The sequence below is a fragment of the Pipra filicauda genome, unplaced genomic scaffold, assembly GCF_003945595.2.
Source record: "Pipra filicauda isolate LSUMZ 115617 unplaced genomic scaffold, ASM394559v2 scaffold187_size1440530_pilon, whole genome shotgun sequence".
Taxonomy (NCBI): domain Eukaryota; kingdom Metazoa; phylum Chordata; class Aves; order Passeriformes; family Pipridae; genus Pipra; species Pipra filicauda.
The window spans coordinates 1,284,173-1,305,842 of NW_024104295.1; the positions used below are offsets into that span (position 1 = coordinate 1,284,173).

General features: G+C 37.5%; 1 protein-coding gene across 2 annotated transcripts in view; it reads left to right on the forward strand.

The window, feature by feature from the left end:
• The window catches only part of GPR158 (G protein-coupled receptor 158), a 183,280-nt gene that overhangs the window by 109,603 nt on the left and 52,007 nt on the right, over positions 1 to 21,670 (forward strand). The window lies entirely within an intron of this gene.

Below are 21,670 nucleotides of genomic sequence, written 5' to 3' on the forward strand. Positions count from 1 at the left end.
GTGAATAGCCAAGTATATGTAAGCGTGCAGGATTTGAGAGCTGGAGAGAAAAGGACAGCAGCCAGTGACCTGAACCAACTGCCACACTGGGTTTTTGTTGACCTTTTTATTTTAAATTACTGTCTTGCACTGCTGGCTTGCAGGGACTTGTGTGGTACAGTCTTGCCAGCCCTTCATTCGGCGAAATTAATCCTGCGGTGAGGGGAGCGGGGCAAAATCTTGTGGTCTTTCCTCTTTATTCATAATTCCACTGAAATAACTTGCATGAATAAACTTACTTATATATAGATGAAACTCTACATTAATATATTCTTTTCAAAATAGTGTTATAAAACCAGACCACAGTCCTGAAAAACAATGCAAAATATTTAGCAAGGAGTTTTAAAATTTTTTGGATATAGCATGAGCAATAACACATGCACAAGTTAAAAATCCGCTACATTTGAAAATTAAAATTGTGGGAACTCTCTTCTGATCATAGAAAGCTTTGAAACACAAAAGTTATCCAAGGGTAGAATGTGGGAGCATTCATATGGAGGAAAATAGTGCTGGAAATACTCATGGTATGTTCCTTACTTAAGCCTGAAACCATGCTGTAATAATTCATCCTCATTGCTCTGCTCTCTAAAGCTAAACCATTAGACACTTGAGCAGGAGACTACAGCAGTGCCACTTTCAAGTCAAAGAATTACTGAAGAACACCTGATTGAAAAAAATCAAATTAGTGAAAGTCCTTGTTTGACCTCACTGTTTCTGCTGAATTAGAGTAAGAAAACAGGAAAAAGGTCTTACTGAATGATTATGTACTTTATTTTATATAACTCTTGTTGGATCTTAATAGCAAATAAACTAGAAAGGATTGGACTAATTTTCTCAGACAAACATGTTTTGATGACCACACTGATCACTTGGCAAGTGAACTGAATTGATAGGCATGATGCTTTAGAATATGTTTGAATTTTACTGTAGTGATGTAAAAGCTTATGAAAAAAATTAATACATGAGAAAAGGCGCTCACATGTATTAGTTCAAAATATAAATGTGATGGAACTTTTACAGGAAAGATAATGAAAAAGGATATACCCTATTTTTATTAAACTGTAAAACTAAAGAGACAAGAAGTTTAGGTAGTATAGATGAGCCAGGATTGAACTGTGCCAAAAAGGAAAATATTAGAAGTTGTAGTTGTCATGTACATATTCTCAGTAGGGCATAGCCCTTTTATCAGTGATTTGCCTTCACTCATTTTATCACTCAGTTTAGCACCTGAGAGACTCATGTTGATGGGAGATAAATTTCATTCTTTTTCACTTACCCATTGCGTTTCAGTGAAAGCTAGAGACATGTTCATATTCTTCCACCATTGTTTATTCATGCTTTCATACCTGAGACCCAAGGAGCAACAACTATAGTCAAGTGAAAGGTCTGTATCTTGTTTTTAAGTCTTCCTGAACTTTTTAGACTCAGGTGTTGTTGTTGTGATCTGCCCCAACAAGAATCTGAAGCAAAATGAAAGCAGTAGCAGTTCAAGCCTAAGGAAGACTTGAAATAGATAAGCTGATACTATGATGCTGTTTCTGATATGAAATTTAGTGCAGTTGTAAACCAGTGCTGTCAGAGGGATAGTGGCAGTATCATAACTCACCATGCCTTGGAATATGAAGTTGAGATATTAAAGGTAAGACATAAACCAGTATAAAATGTACAGCTGAGTGATAAAACATGATACTTTACCTATCAACTTCCATGTCACTTGACAGAGAACTCTGCATCAACACAGAGGAAAAGGAAAAGACAGAGTCTCCATCTCAAAGCCTGTTCACTGTGAATAATACAGGAGCTGAAATATGCTTTTTTTTTCTCGTTTGTTTTTCTTTCTTGATCTCTCTTCTTTTATGTATGAATGCATTAGGTATTTCCTAATCATCAATTTAAGAGTTTAAGTGTTGCACCATGAAGGGTGATTAATGGTTAATGATTAGGAGAGATGAGAAATTCAATACATTACAATGGAGAAAGAGAAGAGTTGATGTTTTTGGAAGAGATCCTTAACAAAGGAGATTTCATCCATCAGAGATGAGGCCGCCCTTATTCAGTCATTCTGCATGCTGAATACCTAGAAGATGCAGGCAATGATATCTTTACGGTTTTTAATAACAACTGCTAGAAGTTAAGCAGTTTTCAGTTTACAGGGAAAATTATATGTTAACTAATGAAATCTTTGCACTGGAAAAATCTTACAGAATTATATTAGTGATAGTGCAAAGTTTTCATTACTGTGTAGCACTTCTAAACTTCTCATTCCTAAACTCTGGGATTAGAGATCAATGGGATTTAAATCAATGCTGTTAACCCAAGACCACTTATTGCCTGATGTAAATAAGAAATTAGCTGTTTACTTGTAGAAACTAGGAAAAGTAATATAAATACTTATGAGAGCAAAGACAAGTTTAAAATATGACATGAGTTGCAATATAAAATTATCAAAACACATGAACAAGTAGCAGTGTATGAGGTATTCTGTATTTCTTCTATTATTGATAATAGTAGAGTCATCTGACAGAAATGCTCAAAATTTTACTTTGCCAGGGTTAAAAAATTGAAGTGGTAGGGGCCAGCAGGTAAAAAATTTGCTATGAAACTAGCTAGATTCATTTCTGAAACTGAGACTTGAAAGACTAGTGCTTGGGTCTAAACATACATCACATCAAGTAGGCAGAGATGAGGTTTCTGTTCTTAGAAGTAGCAATAATACTGTGGATGCGACAGAAAATGTTCATTAGAGCAAACAATTAGTCTTTATAAAAAGCAGCTTTTTCCTATGTGATATAAACCTTCTATTTCTTGGATATAACTGTGTATTAGGACCACATAAAAAAGCACTATTTTCAACAGGCAGTGTTTTATACAAACTTTGATTTCGAGATTCTATGCCTTTATGGAACTAAGCACAGATCTGCAAATAGATACAAGTTTTGAGAAAGCTATTAAGAAATATACTGTACTTCATAACTGATATACAGTGTTCACTGAACCCAAAGTAGATTTCTTCTAGTGGCATGAGGCAGTTCAGTAAGTTCTGGATGTTCTTGGGGGAGAGAAAAAAAAAAAAAGAAGCAAAGGAAAAATATACCAATTCAGTCAAAACTCTTATTGGAAATGGATAGAAGGATTTCAGAGCTAAAAATAATTTAAAGCAATTCCCAGGTAATACATGTGGACAAAAAAGCATAGAAAATAAGAGGATGAAAAGAGACTTTCTTTCATCAAACAAAAAAATTGTAAGTGGATGAAAATAACATTTTATACAGTTCTCTTACAGTGTATAATTTATCAAACTTAAATTATTTAAATCATCTGGAATTTTCATTATTATTTGATGTTAATATTTTAAATAAACTAGGGTGCTAAAGCCTTATTGCATATTGTTTAGTCAGTAAAAGCAATGTAAAGAGAAAAGGGAAAGGATGATAGTGAGAAAATCAAATAAAGAATTTGAGAGATCTCATTGAAACACAGCAAAAAGTCTAATGTAGCAACAGGAAAATTAATCTAAAATTGAGCAATCAAACAGTATAGAAATGAAAACAAGACACAAATGACATCTTGTACTTTGATACAGTCAGCACTCTTATTATCACGACTACATGTTATAGAAGATATCTGTAAAACCACAGATTGTACATTCAGTGCTTGTTCCTTGCTTGCATACAGTTATTTCTCACTACTCCTTGCAAGCTTTCTTTTTCTTTCCTAAAACACCACTTACATAATTGTATAAGATAAATCTTTTATTCTTTCCTTTTGCTTCCTCTGTATTGATGTGTGGTTTCTCATCTCATATTTAAATTATGAACTCTTTGGTACAGGGATGTTTGGCTTAGCTGTGCCGTGCACAGCAGGGTCATGATCAATGAGTAAGAATCACGTTACAAATGGCTGTTACTAATAATAACAATGAAAGTGTTTAAAAATATTTTATTAAAGGTGTGAGCAAGGACACATTTAATGGTGAATTTTTCATCTTCCAAAGGTCTGGTAGCATCCATTTTTTTTTTACAGTGCTAGAAATTATAGGTACTTTATGAGAATGATCTGAGAATATTTGATTTAGGCTTGAAAAGATTAAGGCATAGAAGTACAAACAGGAAAAAGCCTGACACTGGTCCCACATGGACTGTATTTCAGAACTACTGTCATTTCTATGGAGCTGCTCCAACTTGCATTAAAAGACATTAGATGATAAACAAAGCAGAAAGAAACTCTCACTAGAAAGCATCAATCTATGGGCTTTAAGATTATAGGAGGAACAGTGGGAAAGCTTGCACTGTCAAGGGGCAAGAGCAAGAAGAGGTCCCAGTTTTATCAGATGAATAATCCAGTCTTCTTCTGAATAGTCACGGAATGATGAGTTTTTAACTCAGATTTGTTCATTTTTAGGGGACTGACCTGAGCTCATAAGGTACAGAGTGTCCTGGTGAATATGTTCAAGCATTCCATGTAAACTGGAGCAGCTCTGCTAGAGTGGGTTGGGAACAGGCCAGCTTCCAATGCCTGAGCTGCCTCACAGTTGGCATGCCTTTACAGATAAGGGTCTTTGCACTCCCTTACACTAACCAGGGATTTAAAACTGCTTTTCCATGGCCTGAGTGAGGTTACTGAGTCCCTTGGTTTGGCCTTACCAGTAAACCTGGATCCTACACACTAACAGCTGAAGAGGGCTCAGAAGGGAGTTAAATGTTCCATAGTTTGGCATTGGCATGAGTTGGGTGGGTTTGTTTGTGTGGAGAGGGGCTCAGATGTATGCTACATTAGACAAGGTTTTTGTGACTTACAGCAAGGAGTCGGTCTTGAAGCTAATCCTTTAGATGCCTTAGACCCCTTGGCAGGTAAGGATTACCGATTTACATGTCTTCTTGTCTTCTCACATATTGCAGACAATAGAGGGTTCTTGCTTTGTATGTCGAGTGTGAGATCGACTCAAGGCTAGTGAGAAAGGCAGTAAGCCAAAAAGCAGGCAAAAGTAAACCTAAGCAGATACTTGGAGTACCTGGAAACTTTGTCAGTGTCAGGGTCATTGGTTTTAAAAGTAATCTGAGGGTCCAAATGCATTGGAAAATGCAAACCATATCCATAGCATACACAGACACAAATCCTTACATATTCCGAATGTGTTCCACTGGTGCAACTTGTGGTGGGCAGATCCACCACAAAGGCAGAGTGTGTTCCTCAGATGTGCTGCAGTCTCAGTGCTTTGTGATGGAGTCAAGCTGTGTTAAGAGTTTCTGATGGGAGAGCGTGCCCTGTGCTGCTCCCGTGGCCGACTGCCATCCCGGCAGCAGCGCGTCGTCCCTGTGGGCACTTGCTGACTGAGAGCGTATAACAAAGAGGTGTGGTTCTGCTTCGTGGTGCGTGTACAAAGTTTGGTGAGAAACCATTTTTTGATAAAGGGAAATCTTAATAGTTCTTCATTTAACTTTTTTTTCCTAAGAAATTTATACTGATACTGTTTTTCCTGCATGACCAAAACTTTTTTTATCACTTTCACTGAAGGAAATGTTTAAACCTGTTACATGTATATCAAACAGGTATATCAAACATTTTATATGTCATATGCTGGCACTTATGCAGACTGTGATGACATTTAGGAAGAAAAGTAAAGGAAGTTTTGTTGGCATAAGGAAGTGCTTTCCACTTTCCCTTCAAGTATCGTATTTTGTTCAGACTTACATCTTCCTTTTAATTTTGGAATTTTCTGCAGGAAATAGTTAAATAACCAATGTTTTTGAAACATGGAACTGTGATTTAATCTTCAGATCTCTTTTTCTATGTCAATCCAAGAATGTAAGTTGTCACATTAGTCAGAGTTCAATTGTATATATTCCAGTAGTATGTTGTTAAATCTACTAATTTTGCTTAGTTTTTTAACTAGTCTAATCCTCTCAAATATAGCATGTACTGGGGTGCTGTATACAAGCATGTGTTCTCAGTGTTCAACTCTGTCTCTTAAATTCCAAATCTGACAACACCAACATGCTGAATCCTTGAAATGTGGAGTTTTTTTATTTTAAATCTGGCAGAACTTCCTGGCCCGTAGAGTCAGCTCATCCTTTTTTCTGTCTTTATTGATGGCACTGCCTTGAAACCTGTAAAGAACTGATCTATAGAAGTCTATGTACTGGCTTATTTAGTCAGCTCTTTATATCCATATTTATTAAATGTGTGTTTACTTTCCAAGCCTTAAGGCATATTTACATCTTTGAAATCATAATCCAAATAAGTTACTGCCATAGTAGCAGGCACTCTCTGTTCAAGTAATCACCAGTTGTTGCTCTGAGAAGGCAAAATGCTGTCATAACAAGTATTTTAAAACCGTAAGGAACATATATATTATCCATTAATTCAACATAAGGCTCTGTTGGAATATCATATGCTCAGGTCTTTAAAAAAGATCCAGGAATTTTGGAAGATAGCTGAATCAGAAACGTACTCTAAATACCTACCATGTAAGTCTTAAGTGAGATTAATAGATTTATTATTGACAACAACAAGGTATCTGACAATTTCAGATGTCACCAGGAATACGTAAAAAAAAATCTAAATTTCACTTTTAGCTGCTCTTTATGTAATTTTTCTGGAACCAAAAACATTCCACATTGCTAGATTTACAGGAAAAGAAATTTGATGTGTTGTGCTGTTGGTTGTGGGATTTGACAGGTAATAAGGAGCACTTTTTTCTCAGGCAGGTTAACTTGTCTTTTTAGGATAAGTGACATCTGTACTTACTACATTTGGAAAGGAAACCTCTACTATATCAGATTTTCCACAAGTACCTATAAACTGGGCTAACCTGATAACATCAAAAGCCTTTCATATCAAATGATATAATTGTGAAAGGCACTCATTTCTGATTTGACTCTCCAGTGTGTATAGCAGACATCAGATGTGATCAAGAACTTGAAGATGTGAAATTGATAGATAATTAATTGTATTTGATGCCATAATTAGTAATGCTATTGTTAATAATAATAATAACAATAATAATAATAGAAGATCAGATTAAACAAGCAAGTTGACAGACAAGGAATTCTTGAGAAGACAGTAAAATTGAGAAAAATCATTCTCTGTTATTGTCAACAAATGAAAACAAAAAGTTTGGAATCTTGATCTAACTTCAAATAGTGTTTAGTCTTAACTGATTAAGAAATAGGTTAAATAACAGGAAAAAGTTGGACAAAAGTTGAAACCACAGTGAAAGAAAGAAAATTAAACAGAGGACAGAGAAGTTCCTGTCGCTAAACACTGAGTGCTCTGTTGGTCTAGAGAGCACATCAGACATTCTTGAGATTTTGTAGTTACCTAAGCAAGTTCGAAGAAATGTTTGGGGTTTTTTTTACCCTCCGTGCGTGTCTTTCATAAAGTAGATGAAATTTTGTAGCATGATACACTGAATCTGCTAGGTTCATTTCCTCAGACTGTTTAAAGTAATGCATTTTTCTCAGACATGTCACAATCAATCCCGTCAAAATCTGCCAGAATGGATTTGTTTTAAATCATAAATAGTTGTTATATATATATATATAGTAAGTGTTCAAGAACCTTGAAGAAAAAGAAGGTCATGGCCTTCTGAGTACTCACAGCTCCTCATCTAAATGTGAGTCTTGAAATGTTTGTTTTGGGCAGTCTCAGATATGGGGTCTCACCACTTAGTTGGTTTATCTCATTGCTATCTGTCTATCTTAGAGTCTGACTTCTCTTTTAAAAAATTGCTGTGTTTCTCCTTGGCCTCCTGGAGTTCAGTTATTTTGGTTTCTGTTTACCATCTCGTTCTTAGTTCTGGTGACAACTGTTAATTTTGCTCTTAAATATTTTGTCCTTCTGCTTTTATGGTTTTTTTATTGTACAGTTGTTTATCCAACACCACAAGCAGCTTGGTAGGGAGGATGGAGAAGGAAGTTCACATAAATAAATAATTGCAATTAAATGCAGAGGACTGCCTCGCAACAAAATGCAGTAGAATATGTCTCTCCTGATAGAGGGTGGGACTTTTGTTTGATAAATCAGTGAAATGTTTGGAGGACTCCCCCTGTGCTCAGGAAGGAGTGGAACATTTGAAGAAAGCCTCCTTCTGCTGTTTTGTTATCTGTTAATGAACGCATTTTGTGGACCGTGCAAGTGAGATGTGCCAGGAATGCAAATGAGCGATCTTACCCTGAAAGACTGGTATTTCTAACGTTTTATTTTTGCAGCTGCCGCAACAGGAGGGAACCAGCAGGTACTGGTTATAGCTATTTTGGTCAGTGTCTCTGAAAAGAGGAGACTAAATGTGGTTGAATAGTTAAGCCATTAGTAGGGAATGTGTTTCCTAATACAGCTTCAACTTTTTATCATGGCAAGTCTTTTAAGGACTCAACTTCCCATTGGGGAAACATTGCAACTCCATATTACACTGCTCAGTTTTGGTGCCTTGAGGTCAAGTGAGGTACTCTTGGCATGAGAGGGCCATGTGCTCCCAGTCAGGGACTCTTAGGGAGTTGGATGTGCTGAAGAGAGAGGAATTTCTGGTTTATGATCTGCCTCATTTTTCTGCATGGGAACATGCCTTCCTTCACATGGGCTGCAGACTGGAACCCTTTCTTCAGGTACACTGTGCAATCCTCACTTTCTTACCAAGCATAGGTGGTAAAAAACGCAACCTACAGACAGTGTTTTTTTTTTCAGTATTCCACTTGTTAATGTTTTTCTTCTGGATGTGGCACTTGGGTTCAGTTCCCCCTGTGACTCAGAAGATACAAACTCATACCACCTTGAAGAAAGCTTTAATGCTTTGGCTCTAAGATGCTCGAGTATGAGAAGTGTTCAGCCTCTTGTGCTGCTATTGTTCCATTTCACATGGCTTCATTAAGCAGTAGTATATGGGTATAAGCACAAATATTAATCCAACTCCACAGAGCAGTAGGGAGAGTATTTTACCTGTTGGTTAGATTACCTGTTGGTTAAAATGTGGAGATCTGGCTTCTAACTGAATGGTTAAGTTATTTTTAGGTATGAGCAGAAAGTAGCATATGGGCCTCAACTGATGTCACTGTGAAAACATAGCTTGAATTTAGTTGATTTCCAGGTTAAATCATTTACTGTCAAGAACTTTCCTCAGAAACTTGCTAATTGTTGCACTGCAGACAGGGCACTGTTGTTTCATCTAATCCCACTTAATTTTCAAAATAATAATAAATCAGCTCCTTGGAGTTTCTTTTCCTTATTCACAATTTATTTATGTACAGTTACTTTACATGTTCAAAGTAAATGGCAATTATATTCACATTAAACAAAGCCTAAGATACAGAAAAAGCAGAGTTCAGCAAAACAAATCGCAAGCCTTAATGCAGTTCTGAGTGTCTGAGTTCAAATCGTTATGACCCGAAAAGACTTTGTATCGTATGAGAGAGAGGATTGAAGTTTTTAATGATAACCAAAAAAAACCGTTAAAGATCAAAGATATGCCTGTCTAATGCAACCTTATATCTCAAATGTTTTGTGGCTTCTCTGTTACTTTTTGAAAAATAAATTGCCCATGTCAGACAATTAAGAATTCATCAATACATTTATTTGTGCATTTGGCAATGCCGTTTTATGGAAAACCTGAACGTATGCAAAGGTTAGAAAATGCAGTATTTGAAGGATGAGATTTGCCTATTGTCCCTTAGGGTTTTCACTGTCGCTGATTGTTCAGGTGATGAACAACAATACAAATCATTGAGGTGTCATGAAACTTTGTTTTCCGGAGGAGGAGGATTTATTACCCTAGTTTCTCCCAGTCAGTGATTTCACATTGTGCAACGCCTGTGTCACCTGACTCCTCTCTTTCCTGCACCATTGTACTTCAGAATTCTCAGCCGCTGCTCTTTTTAAAGTTTTTCAAGTCCACGCTCAATTTCCTGAAGTTCTGCCCCAAGATCCAAACCTCCTACTTTCCACTTCCATGCAGCATTTCCAAGGAGAGGTTTCTTTTCTGAGTTGTTCTCTTTAATTGGTTGCCACCTACACGTGTTGAAGCTTTTGAAGACTGCTCATTCAGAGTTGAATATGTTGTTCTTGAACTATTAAGGAAATATTCTTCCTGAGGTCTGTAAAGAAGAGGCTCGTCTGAGTTCATCGAGCTATCTTGCTGATACATTGCTCAAGATAGCTTCTCGGCATCTTGTATCCAATATGCCTCCTTTGAGATCGTTACTTTTCATTTTGCGACTTTTTCACTTTTCTTCTGTAATTTAAATGACACCTGTCCATTCATAGCCCTCAACAAGCTACTGTCTCTGTTACTTTCTTTGGCATCTTATTTCTGTGTGTCTGCATCCCCCTTAAAATCCACGAAACATACCTTTTGTTCTAGGCTCATTTCTTTCCAAATCTGTTGAGTTGTTCTAAAGTTCTTTGCTTCCTTTGTGACGCCCAGTTTAAAATAGTAATAAATATTAAATCAGGCTAAAGCCTTTTCCAGCTTGTTGTCCTCTGTAGTATTTCGGAGTTGAAGGATGGACTTTACATGGTCTGACAGGTTGCTAACTGCCTGCATTTGAGAAGGAAAGAGTGCTGAGAACTGTGAGTAAAACTTTGGAGTGGCTATTGCAGTGCGGGGTTGGTTGGTTGGGTTTTTTTTAATTACTTTTAACTCTGAACATCCCATTTTGCCCCAGGGTGCCTTTATAGCCCATGGAAAAAAGTAGGCACCTCTGGAGGACAGCACTCGTAACCTACCTTAGGTGCCTGTAGAAGAACAATGTAGTTTGGCCTCTGCATACAGTGTTCCCCATTGAATACAGAGGGATTTTAGCCTGGCTGTCTTGGATTTCAACAATTCACTTGTCTTCCCTAGCTCAGGTGTGTAGAACCTCTACCCCAGATTTATCATCCCTATGGAAATAGATGGATTATAGTATCAAATCACCTTAGTTGAATGTGGTGGAAGAGAGTGAATGTAGAAAATATGACTTCCACACATACTGTATGAGGGAGTGTTTTATGGCTCACGGAGATGCCCTGTGAACCCTTCTGCAATAAAGTGTATTTCAGAGTTGCTTAGGATTGCAGAAAACTGATACTGATCAAGTTCTGTGTTGCTTTTCATCAAGAAGAAAACATTGACACAGATATACTTGAATTATGCTGCTATTTTGGAATCAATGTGCTTTAGAATCTGCATGAAAAGTAGCTAACTTTTGAAAGAGAGCAACAAATGCATCAAATCTATTTCTGTCTTTAAATGTATAGATGCATAAATATTTATACAAATATGTGATTAATTTTATGCTGTTCTTTAAAAATCACCTAGATATCATATGTGACTGAGAGAAAATCTCTGAAGAGCTTGATCGCCTTGAATATAGGAATTTATTTTGCTAAATTTGCTTTAGTTTCTCGGTCATAATAATTTTACAATATCTGCTCAATACTGCATAAATATTTTTATTGCATGGATTTATCTTAAACAATTTTTTTTAATTTTGGCTAGAACCAAAGAGCATGAGCACTCTGGCCCTCTTAGCCAAGCATACTGTCTAGACAATTTTTTTTGAAGGTAGCAATGTTCATATCCTTGTGATATAAGAACTATAAGAATGTCTTTCTACTAGAAGAGAAGAAGTGTTTAATTCCTATTTCCATAGCTTCTACTGCGGAGTGAATTTTGAGTTTGCAGCTGTGGCTGGTTTCTTCTGGACTTTGTTAATTACTCCTAATTAATTAATCATGTTAGTGACATAATTTGCTTGAAATGGTTAATGTAGATTTAAGATTAATGTTCATGCTGCTCATGCCAGCAGAGTATGTCACTCATTTTCACTATTCATCCAATTACCTCTCTACTGAAGCTGATGGCTTCAGTTTACCTATAGCAGATTTCTCAGAAAGGCATCCATTCTTCATTACGGAACATTAGGAGATGGAATGTTCCCAGCACTTTCTCTGGAGGTTTGTCACACTGTGGCCTCTGGCTTATCCCCACTGCTGTTGTTGCTACAGGTACATAAGCTGAAAATTAAAAGTCGATAGTTCCAGCAGTGATGTCTGCAGTAAACTAATCAGCGCTGGCTGGATTGAGGTGTCCAGCTGGTATTTTGTGGAGAGAGTTTTTCTAAATTGCTGGTTGTCAAAATAAATACTGACAAAAACTTTCCTGAGCAGGGTTGCAGCTGGTTCTGTCCTGCTTTTTGCTGTGGTTTAACAGTGTATTTCAAAGTCCTGATCTGTCCTCATTATCTCTTCCCAATAACAGTCTTAAAAGCTGATGTCAATAGAATTCTTGCCTTGACGCATGAACCTGCCAATATGTAGTTCAGAGAAAGCATGCAGCCAGGAAGGAGGTATTCCAGAAGAACCTAAACCATCAGGTAGTTTTTTTTTCTCACAAACTCAGCATTAAATACCTCACTGGCTTTTATAGATTAAGACCAGGAGATAAGGTATTTTTGGAACTCTAAATATTGCATGTTTTCATTTCCCCAGGAATAAGTCAGTATTTTGAAATACTCACATAAAACCCCCTGTCTGCACTGTATATTTCTAAGGATTTCAGCCATACTGAATCCATGAGATATAAAAGTCTGTGTGACTTTTATACAAGTCTTGTATGACCTATGTCTTGCATTAAGTATACTTGACAAATTGCTCTGAATAATTTAGTCTATTATGTCTTGATTTAGCTGCAGCTCTTGCAAGATTTATTTTAATATAAATTCCTTTACCATTATGTTTCTAAAAGATTCCTTTTTCCTAAAATCAGATGTGATCTTAAAATTGATTGTTAGATTATCCTTGTTTTTAATAAAATAATGAAACTAGCATACCCTTAACCCTGTTGTTAAAATGTGTCAATGATTTGGCAAATGACTGGGCTGAATAGATGTCAATTTTTTTCATTAGAGATGTTTCAGCTCCTTAAAATATTTCTCTTTCTGCTTCTTTGAGACCACGTGTTTGTTAAGAAACGGTGATAGTAATGCATCCAGTAAGTAAGTTTTGTTTTCACATATGGGGTTTTGTTTTCACATATGAAGTAGGTAAACTAGAACATTCAGTTGACTTGTTGTCATTTACCCAAGTGGTGTGTTACATGGGAAAAAATGTGTCTGAACAAATGACAGAAATAGTTGCATTATAAAAGTTAACTGGTGGAAAAAGCAAATATTTTAGAAGATGTTTTGACTTTACAACTTCCTTTGATTTTCCACTTTTATAATTTTGCATCAGTGAGAACAATTTTTGGTGTGCCCATACATCATACCTTTTGTCTAGATAAAATGTTCTGATGAAATTATTTCCATTAATTTTGAATTATGTTTTTTGAATGTAATGCACACTATGAAAACAGAAGCACTGAATGTTTAAGGAGCTCAGCTTCTCTGTATTTCACTTGTGCTTCTCTTCTCATCCATAGTGTGCATGTGGCTGAAGCCTTGAATGTTGCATCTGCTCATATTTGCTTTTAGTGTTCCTGCTGGCAGATCAGGTCTAATAAGCTTCACTGAAAACCTGACCATGTGCTTGATCAGGAAACCCACATTTTCATTTCTCTTTCAGTATTTAACTGGAAAGTAATCCAAGGCCTTTTTGTATAATTTTGGGAAGAAGAACATCAAATGTGTTAACTACATCAGTGTTGGTGTTAATTACACTGCTCTTAATGCTTGAAGCTCTGTTTGAAGGCAAGAAGCCAGATATTTTTTAAATATTTGAGTAGTTGCCTTTCAGTGAATTCAAAGGCTCCTACTCCCTGGCTAGCTCTTACGTATCTTTAAAATCAGATAAGTTATTATTTTGTGCTTCAAAACTGTGGCTGGTGATCTGCATGAGTCAGGAGAAGCTCCTGTGCACCGTTAGCGACATGGATTCTGATAGGCTTTAAATTTTGAAGCACAACAGTTATTACTGTTTTTAAAAATCTTGTTTAAACAGATTTTAATCTTTGTGAGGCAATGTCTTAAGTGGATGTCCAACCAAGTCCACATCTCACCAGCTTGAAGCCTCTGAACTACTGAGATGAGCCAGCTCTCAGGTCCTCAAGGACTGACTTCTGAGGCTCTTCAGGCGACTTTTAGGGTAACTGTATTAAAGACTGTGAGGCTGTCAGGAGGGAACCAACATATGTATGAGGGATAAACACATACCAAAGACAGACAAATAACTGGCACATTAAAGCAGATGGATAAGAAGATCTGTTGGGCCAGCCAAGCCCATTCCTGTTTGGACTGCCTAAGAATATTCATTTGCTTCTTTTGCTTTCTGGTAGTGGTGAAGCAGAAGTACGTTTGAATGAGAACAAGGAAAACCTAGTATGTAATTCAGACTTTATTTTCTCTTCTGTCTTAAGATGGGACATTATTAGAGCTATCATATATATTTTTTTTCAGACTTGGATTTTTCAGTGTTAGGCAATTTGTTCATTACAGTACACCTTGTCATGGTCTCAGTGGAACTTCTGAGCTTCAGACCTTCTCTCTGTCTTGTACTCCATGCTGCAGAAGCATCTAATAACCCACAGAGGTCAGGAAGATGCCTTTCTTGGACAAGAATGGGATTTGCCCACAAGAAATGGGATTTGCCACCTCCAGCAGCTCAGTGCCTATAGCCCCTTAGACTGGGAGACTTCCTGAATGACCTGCTTAGGATCATCATTCCCTGAGCCAGTGCCATTGAAATCTCTCCTTGTATTTGAGAAGTTTATGGTTAAAGATAAATAGTTTATTCTATTACAATGAAAAACTAAGCATAATCTCTGTTTGGAAATAGATGCAGAGAACACAAGTGGTAACTCAGCGATTCAAGGTAATTTCTGTGTCTCCTCAGTTCCCCTGATGGTTCCCACAGCAGCCTGGTCTAGTCTTTTTGTTAATACTAGTTCTTAGCTTTTTTCCTGTAAGAGGGTACAGACCTGGTGTGCTGTCTTGTTTTGTATCTCCTTTCTCTTGTTGATTGTGAATTGACCCTTGGGGTACCCTTCAACCCTTAGCATTTATACTTGATTCAGCCAGGGCATCAGTTAATGTCTCTCATAAGCTGAGGAATTGTTTTGTGACAAAGTTTTAGCCATTATTAGGAAAAAGTCCCAGAATGCCCTTCTCCACTGCGTGAGCCTTGTTGGGATAAAACTTCATTTTTTGAGGATCAAATCTGTTCACAGAGTGCAAACATGTCTCTTTTTTAATCCATCATGGATTATATGTTGATTTTTTTATTACTTGACTTTAGAATACTATTCATTAGGCCAACATTAATAGGAACAGTGAAGCTGGATAATTAGTAAGTCTAAGCAGGGGCTAGAATCTGTGGCAGATAAATGCATTTTCAGGCCATATGTTCAGGTCACTTATAAATAAGTATTTCCAGAGCTGGTAGGATCTGTGCCATATCACTTTTTCTCTTCAAATTGGAGGAAAGACTTGACAGCATCTTGGAAGTCATGTGGACATTTATGTTCCTCAGAATAACATATTCAGGGGTGTCTTGTCAAATATTAGCTGAGATCTGGCTTATGAACAGAGCAAAAAAAAAGAGGGAAAATAATTGAAGATATATCAGTAAAAAGGCATTCTAAGTATGCAGTCTTGTGTCAAACCAGAATGGTCTTGAAGGTTCTGTTTGCTTAATCACCAGTAATATCTCTCAGGAGGCTAAATGAGCTCCTCTGTAAAATATTAAAATATTTGTTCCATAAAGAGCTTTAGAGATCTGTTGTTACTGCCTGATGGGGATGAATCCAAAGTGTAATAAAACCTAGTGATAGCAAAGGGTTCTGATGAATCAAGTTCTAGAAGTCTGCCCTCGTATTTTTACACTGATGCTGTGGTTAGGAGCTTGTACTGGGTCGTGGTCTTCCAAAAGACTTTATAGGCAAGACGTGTCTTTGCTGAAACACAGACACAGACAGAGATTAAATATATATTAATATATATATTAAGACAGGCAGTGAATATCTACAGTTGAAAGTGTAGTGGGAAGGAAAAGAGGATTTCAGTAGGCAGAATTTCAAGCTGGACTTTGTGTGGGTGACTAGGAAAAACTTGTCTTCTTTTATGAAGAAACCCAAAAGATCTTAAGTGGCTCTAAGTATTTTGACTTTGGCATACATCTTATCTGAAATGCATTGCCCCCAGCAGCATAGTGCCTCCAGTGCTGTGTACTGGGAATTTGATTCAGTTCCAATTCAGAGGCAAGAATAAAACTTACTGAGTAGTTACTGTGGTTTCCTGCAACAAAGTGCTTTACAGAGACAGTGAGCTGATGATCTGGCACAGCTTTGCTTTAAAATGGTGAGATTTGCAAAGATGGAGGGGTTTGATGGTACTGTTGATCGCAGACATATTAGAATAAAATGTCATGTCTTAAAAAGCACATATAGTTTAAAAAAATGGGATGAAAATGGAAGGAAGTGTTCTTATGTAATTAGCCTAAGTTTATATTCAGTTGCTATCATACCTCTAAAGTGTTTTGTGTAGTTGCACCGGAAATGTCTGTTGGTAGTACAGGATTGGATAAGGAGTTGTGCACTCGCTAATACTTAAGCAGATGATCTGAGCTGTGACTCATGTTTTGAGCAGTGCTATGTGGTGCCCGTAGTGTACACAGGCTCATGAATGCCTCCATTCATGCCCATCTGTTAGGATGGCATTGTGCCCACATAGAAGTGGATTGATTGGTCCCTTTTCTAGGAAGTGTAGTGCCAGATTGTTATGAGTTTGGATGGCAAGCTTATCTAACATTGCAAACAGCACCTCCGTTGCAGGAAATCCCTTCTCAGTATAGGTGATAATAAAACATTAATAGGTGACTTGATGCACCCTGGAGAGTATTTTATGTGTTGGAAGAAACTACTGAAACATGGCAGAAGAAGGAAGACTGCCCATCTCACAACACAGCAGGATACTGAAAGGAAGTATCTGATGGCTTGTTCTGTAGCAGAATTGCCTAGAGACAGCCCTAGACAGCTGTTGCAGTCAGGCAAGGGCAGATGGTATTGGGCAGTGGAACAGATCAGATGGATCTCTTCACAGTATCTCCTAGATGCTTGTTAATGGAATTAGCCCGAAAGGCATTATGTTAAATGGCTGTGTCATGTCCTGCATTGAACTGTGCAGAGTACTTGCAAAAAATTCTGAAGTTCAATATAAAAAGTAGATAGTTTTCCTGAAATGCTCTCTGGGTTAAGTGTGCACAATTTTAAGAAAAATATGGTTATTTGCAATTGAGAAAATAACTATTACTCTTGCATCACTTTTGTCTCTCATCCATAACCAAATGATGCTGATGCTCAAATTCTAAACTCTGAATTTCATTTCCATGTATTTGACATGGATAACATCCCTGCTCACAGCACTAGGAACTAGATGATGTTTAAAGGTCCCTTCTAACCCAAACCTTACCACGATTCTACAACCGAGGGAAAGAATAAGGGTTCAAAAATGAACACTTTGACGCTTTTTGAGTTAAGGTCCTGCTCAAAATTTTTCATGTTTAGCTTTAGGATTTGTAGCACTGACAACCACATGTATTTTTTAAAGTTCTTCGACTTCTGATCTTTTGAGACGTTATAGTGTTTCCCATTCCTTCTCAATATAGAGTATAGCAGTTTGATGATTGAAGAGGAAAATGAGTTTTTGATCTATTCATGTGACTTCTGTGGCTTAAAAATCAAGGTGAAAAGCAAATTGTCTTCAACACATTACAAAATAGTTACAGCTGGCTATAGAATGCTTGGTTTAGTCCTCCTAATGCAGGTTATTAATTGACATGTAGTAAAGCAAATTCCCTAAAATAAATGCTGAAGTACCTTTCTAGCCAATGGAGATGCGTATTTGAAACCTGTAGGCCAAGATTCTGTTCAAGTAGCTGAAGCCAAACTTCTTCAAGGTACCTGCCTTTATCCCTGGATTATCTATGGAACTTGCGCTAGTAGAGCTGATTTACTAGACCTGGTTGATTTACTATCCCAGTTAATGCACCTTGGGGAAATGCACAGTATTAAAATATTTTTGCCTGTATCTGGTGCCCAAGGTGAAGTGCAGAATTAACCATCTTTTAATGTGCACAATAAAGTTAATCTGAAAAATAAAAGAGTATTTTGTGATGCACAGAAGTATTGCTTACTGTTAACATTATAGAGCTGTGATAAGGTGGATTTTTTTTTTAAATAATCTTTCTAAAGATTATTTGTTTATCTTTTAAGAAGCAATGGCACTGATCCTATAAAAGTCCCTAATTGCTAATTTTTTGTGACAACAAACTCTATTATGATATTCAACCTTCAATTGTTAAGTGTTAGTTCTCTTTGCACTTTTACTGCCCTACCTGTCCTGATAACAAAAATTTGCTGTATTGTGCAAGGTGCCTGTATTGACTTTAGCCATTGTCTTTAGAGAGTGTGCGTGTCTGTTCATCACGTGAGATGAATAACGGAGCTGGCTCATCGCTGTGTCAGCAAGCTAAGTCCCTCTTCCATGACCGTAATTCTCCAGCTCTAAACACACTTGACAGTTAGCTGGTGACCTCAGAAAGTCTTTTCATCTCTGACTCCACAAGTGGTAGCATGACTGCTGGGACGGTGTTTTGGCAAGGATAATAATAGCTTAAAACACATTGAGTTTAAAAGCAGACATCTAAATGCATTTGTCCAAATGACAAAGATGAGATAGTTCATGAAGTCTCACGCACAGCTGCAGTAACTGGTACATGAACAGTCACTGTTTGGCTTCTCTTCTTCTGGTTTCCAAATATTTTTTTCCCTGATCTTTGCTATTTAAGTAACAGAAACTTATGTCTGGTATTTAAGTGAATTCCAGGTGCTGGCAAAACAGCTAACACATTTCTTTATGTACAGTAAAGAGGTTTTATTACATCCATCAGCAAAACCTCTAAGCATTTTTAGTGGGATCTATGCTGCTGTTATGGTCTAATGCATTAGAAAAGCCAAAAGGGAAAATGAATTATTGTCAGATTTTTGGTGGGCAGGGCAGTCTTTTAGATCTGCAGAGGGATTCCCTTGTTCTGCTGAGAGCAGCCTGGATATGTGGGTGAATCCTGGTTTCATCCTACACTCCTCACTTGGAGCTCAGCGACCTTTTGCTGCATGTTGTTTGTCGCTTGAAGAAAGCTTAGATCTGGGAATAACAGTAGTGAATGGGGTTTTTGGTGAGGTAGAAGAGGCTGGTATGAAACTAAACCAAGACTTCTATCTTATGTTTCTTTTTTTTTTTTTTTTTAAAACCTAGGGAGAGTGAGGGATGGAGTGCAGCAGCCATACTTTGGACCAGATTCTTTACAAGAATTGTATTCCACTTAGATTAAAAAATTGAGCATGGATTTCAGGGCAGTGTTTCTATAGCCCCTTGACTCTAATCTATTAAAGATTATTCAGTTTAAAAATTGTGCCTCTGAAATTCATGGTGATTATAAGAGACTTAATGCTGACAAGAGCTTAGAGAGGGCAGTCATCTGAACATCCTGGTGAGCCCTGATGGGAATGACATATTCTCAGAAGAGCTTTCTGGAAAGCCTAGGAAGCAAGTGAAGTGTACATATAGCAATTCTTGCTCTTCAAAGCCTAGGTCCATGACAGACCACATGCAAAAATAGGTAGAAATGGATGTTGGCCCTTGTGAGAGAATTGTAACTATTCTTCATCATATAAACACAGGAAGATCCAAAAGGGATTCAAACTTGGATCAAGTCGTGCTTCTGCAATGTCCTACACCACTGGGCAAAGGAGCAGGTAAACTGTGAGGTGCCACATGCCGGCTCACACTGTGCTGCATTTGAAGTGGTGTCTTGGCTGATATCTAGCCAAATGCCTCAGCTGCTCATACAAATGATTCAGTGCAAATCAATGAGATTTTCTAGACACAAGCAGTTAATATTTCAACAAGCTACTGCAGATGAAATTGCTGTGTCAGATTGCACAGCAAAGAGAGCAGTTGCCCTTGTTCAGAAAATTCTATGCCTGGAGAGTTTTCAGACCTTCCCATTTCAATTATCTGAAAAATTCTGCTTTCAGATCGACTTTGAAATGTTCAGGATCTCTGTGTACGAGTCTTTTTTTGACATTGTTTTTCTAGTTTGGAAGAATCAAAGATGAAACATGGTGTTTTCTACCCCCTGGCAAACCTCAGGAGGCATATTACTGCTACAGACTTCGCTCTGGTTCTGCAACTGTCCTAATGTATGTAACTGTATATTAGGATAAGAGGTCATTGCTATCATTCAGGTCTTTCTGAGAAACTTTTTGCTGGATGCTCTTTTTGCCCAAGCATAGTCATGCGTGTGTGGATGCATTTTATTTTTCCAGATGATTTTCCAAGGAGAAAAGCTGCACGCTGTTCCTTCCTTCCCTACATGGAGAAGTTGTCATATTCCCAGAAAATGTCTACCTTGAAACATCTCAGTCCAATAACAATGAAAAAAAGCAGATTAAGTTTTACACCACAATTTAATTCAACAAAACATATTTTTAAAAGAAATAGTTTGATTCTGTAAAAGAAAAGCATGCCAGCAAAGCACAAAAGCTTCTCAACCCATGTCTGCCACTTTTGTCCCCACCCTTCTAAAAGAAGTCTGTGTCACCCAAAGGACACAGTCCTGGGCTTTTGGCCATATCCTGGACTTGAATTCCCACATAGAAGAGCATTTACTTAGGAAAATAATACCATGTGGCAGCCAGTAGGCATAATACTACCTCTGCTGCCAGAATGTACTGACTGTAAATGAAGCTGTGGCAGATGGCCTGAAATGTTTCAGTGCTTTCTTTTGTGAACCAGGATTACCCAATTAATTTATACTATGGTGCACTGGGTCGTTTTATCAGGTTTAGTCAGACATGTGGGATGCACTGGGTCTAACTGCTGATCAAGCAGGGTCTGCAGGTGGGGTAGGGGCAGCTTACAGCCAAATCCCTGAGACATCAGGCTCCTGGTGGGGTGAGATGAAAGAAGGAAGGGGCCAGTGGTGAGAAGGAATATGGGATCATGCCTCAGGACACCAGGGACAAAGCCTGTTGGAATGAGAAGAAATGGATTCTTGGTTCAAATTGTGACCGAGTCCACCGAGCAGTCCTGTTTTAGAGAAGGGTGGCATTTTACTTGGTAATGAAGCTTCTATATGCACTATACCTGCAGAAGTAGCTTTATTTTACTGCTTATGGGATGTTGCCGTCATGCATGGTACTTGGTAGATAGTGCGAAAGACCGGTAGGACCTTTTTGTTGTGATTAGAAAAATATGTAGGTGAACAAAAAGATTATTTTCCTTAAGAATGCGATGATGCATAAGGAGATTTGGTATAGCTTAGGCACAAAATGTATGGGGAAGAAAACAGTCAAATATGTCATCAATATTTTGTCATTTTGGATAGAGAGAGGCTAGTGCAATCACTTTAGTTTGGCAGAAAAAAATGAGCAGCTATAATTTTGATAGGTTTATTAGAAGTGACTTTGAAGTGTAACCTAGTAAATACAGCCCATCAAACCAGAATTAGGCCAGCTGCATATTACTGGAATAGCTCAAGGAAAATGTCCTTGTCTGTTCTATCCTCTTCTCTGAGTACATGTTTTCACTCAGTTAAGAAAAGTCAGTGGAATTGCATTTAAAAGTGTTGTCACTTCACAGTCTGTCACAGGGCTTTTGCCAGC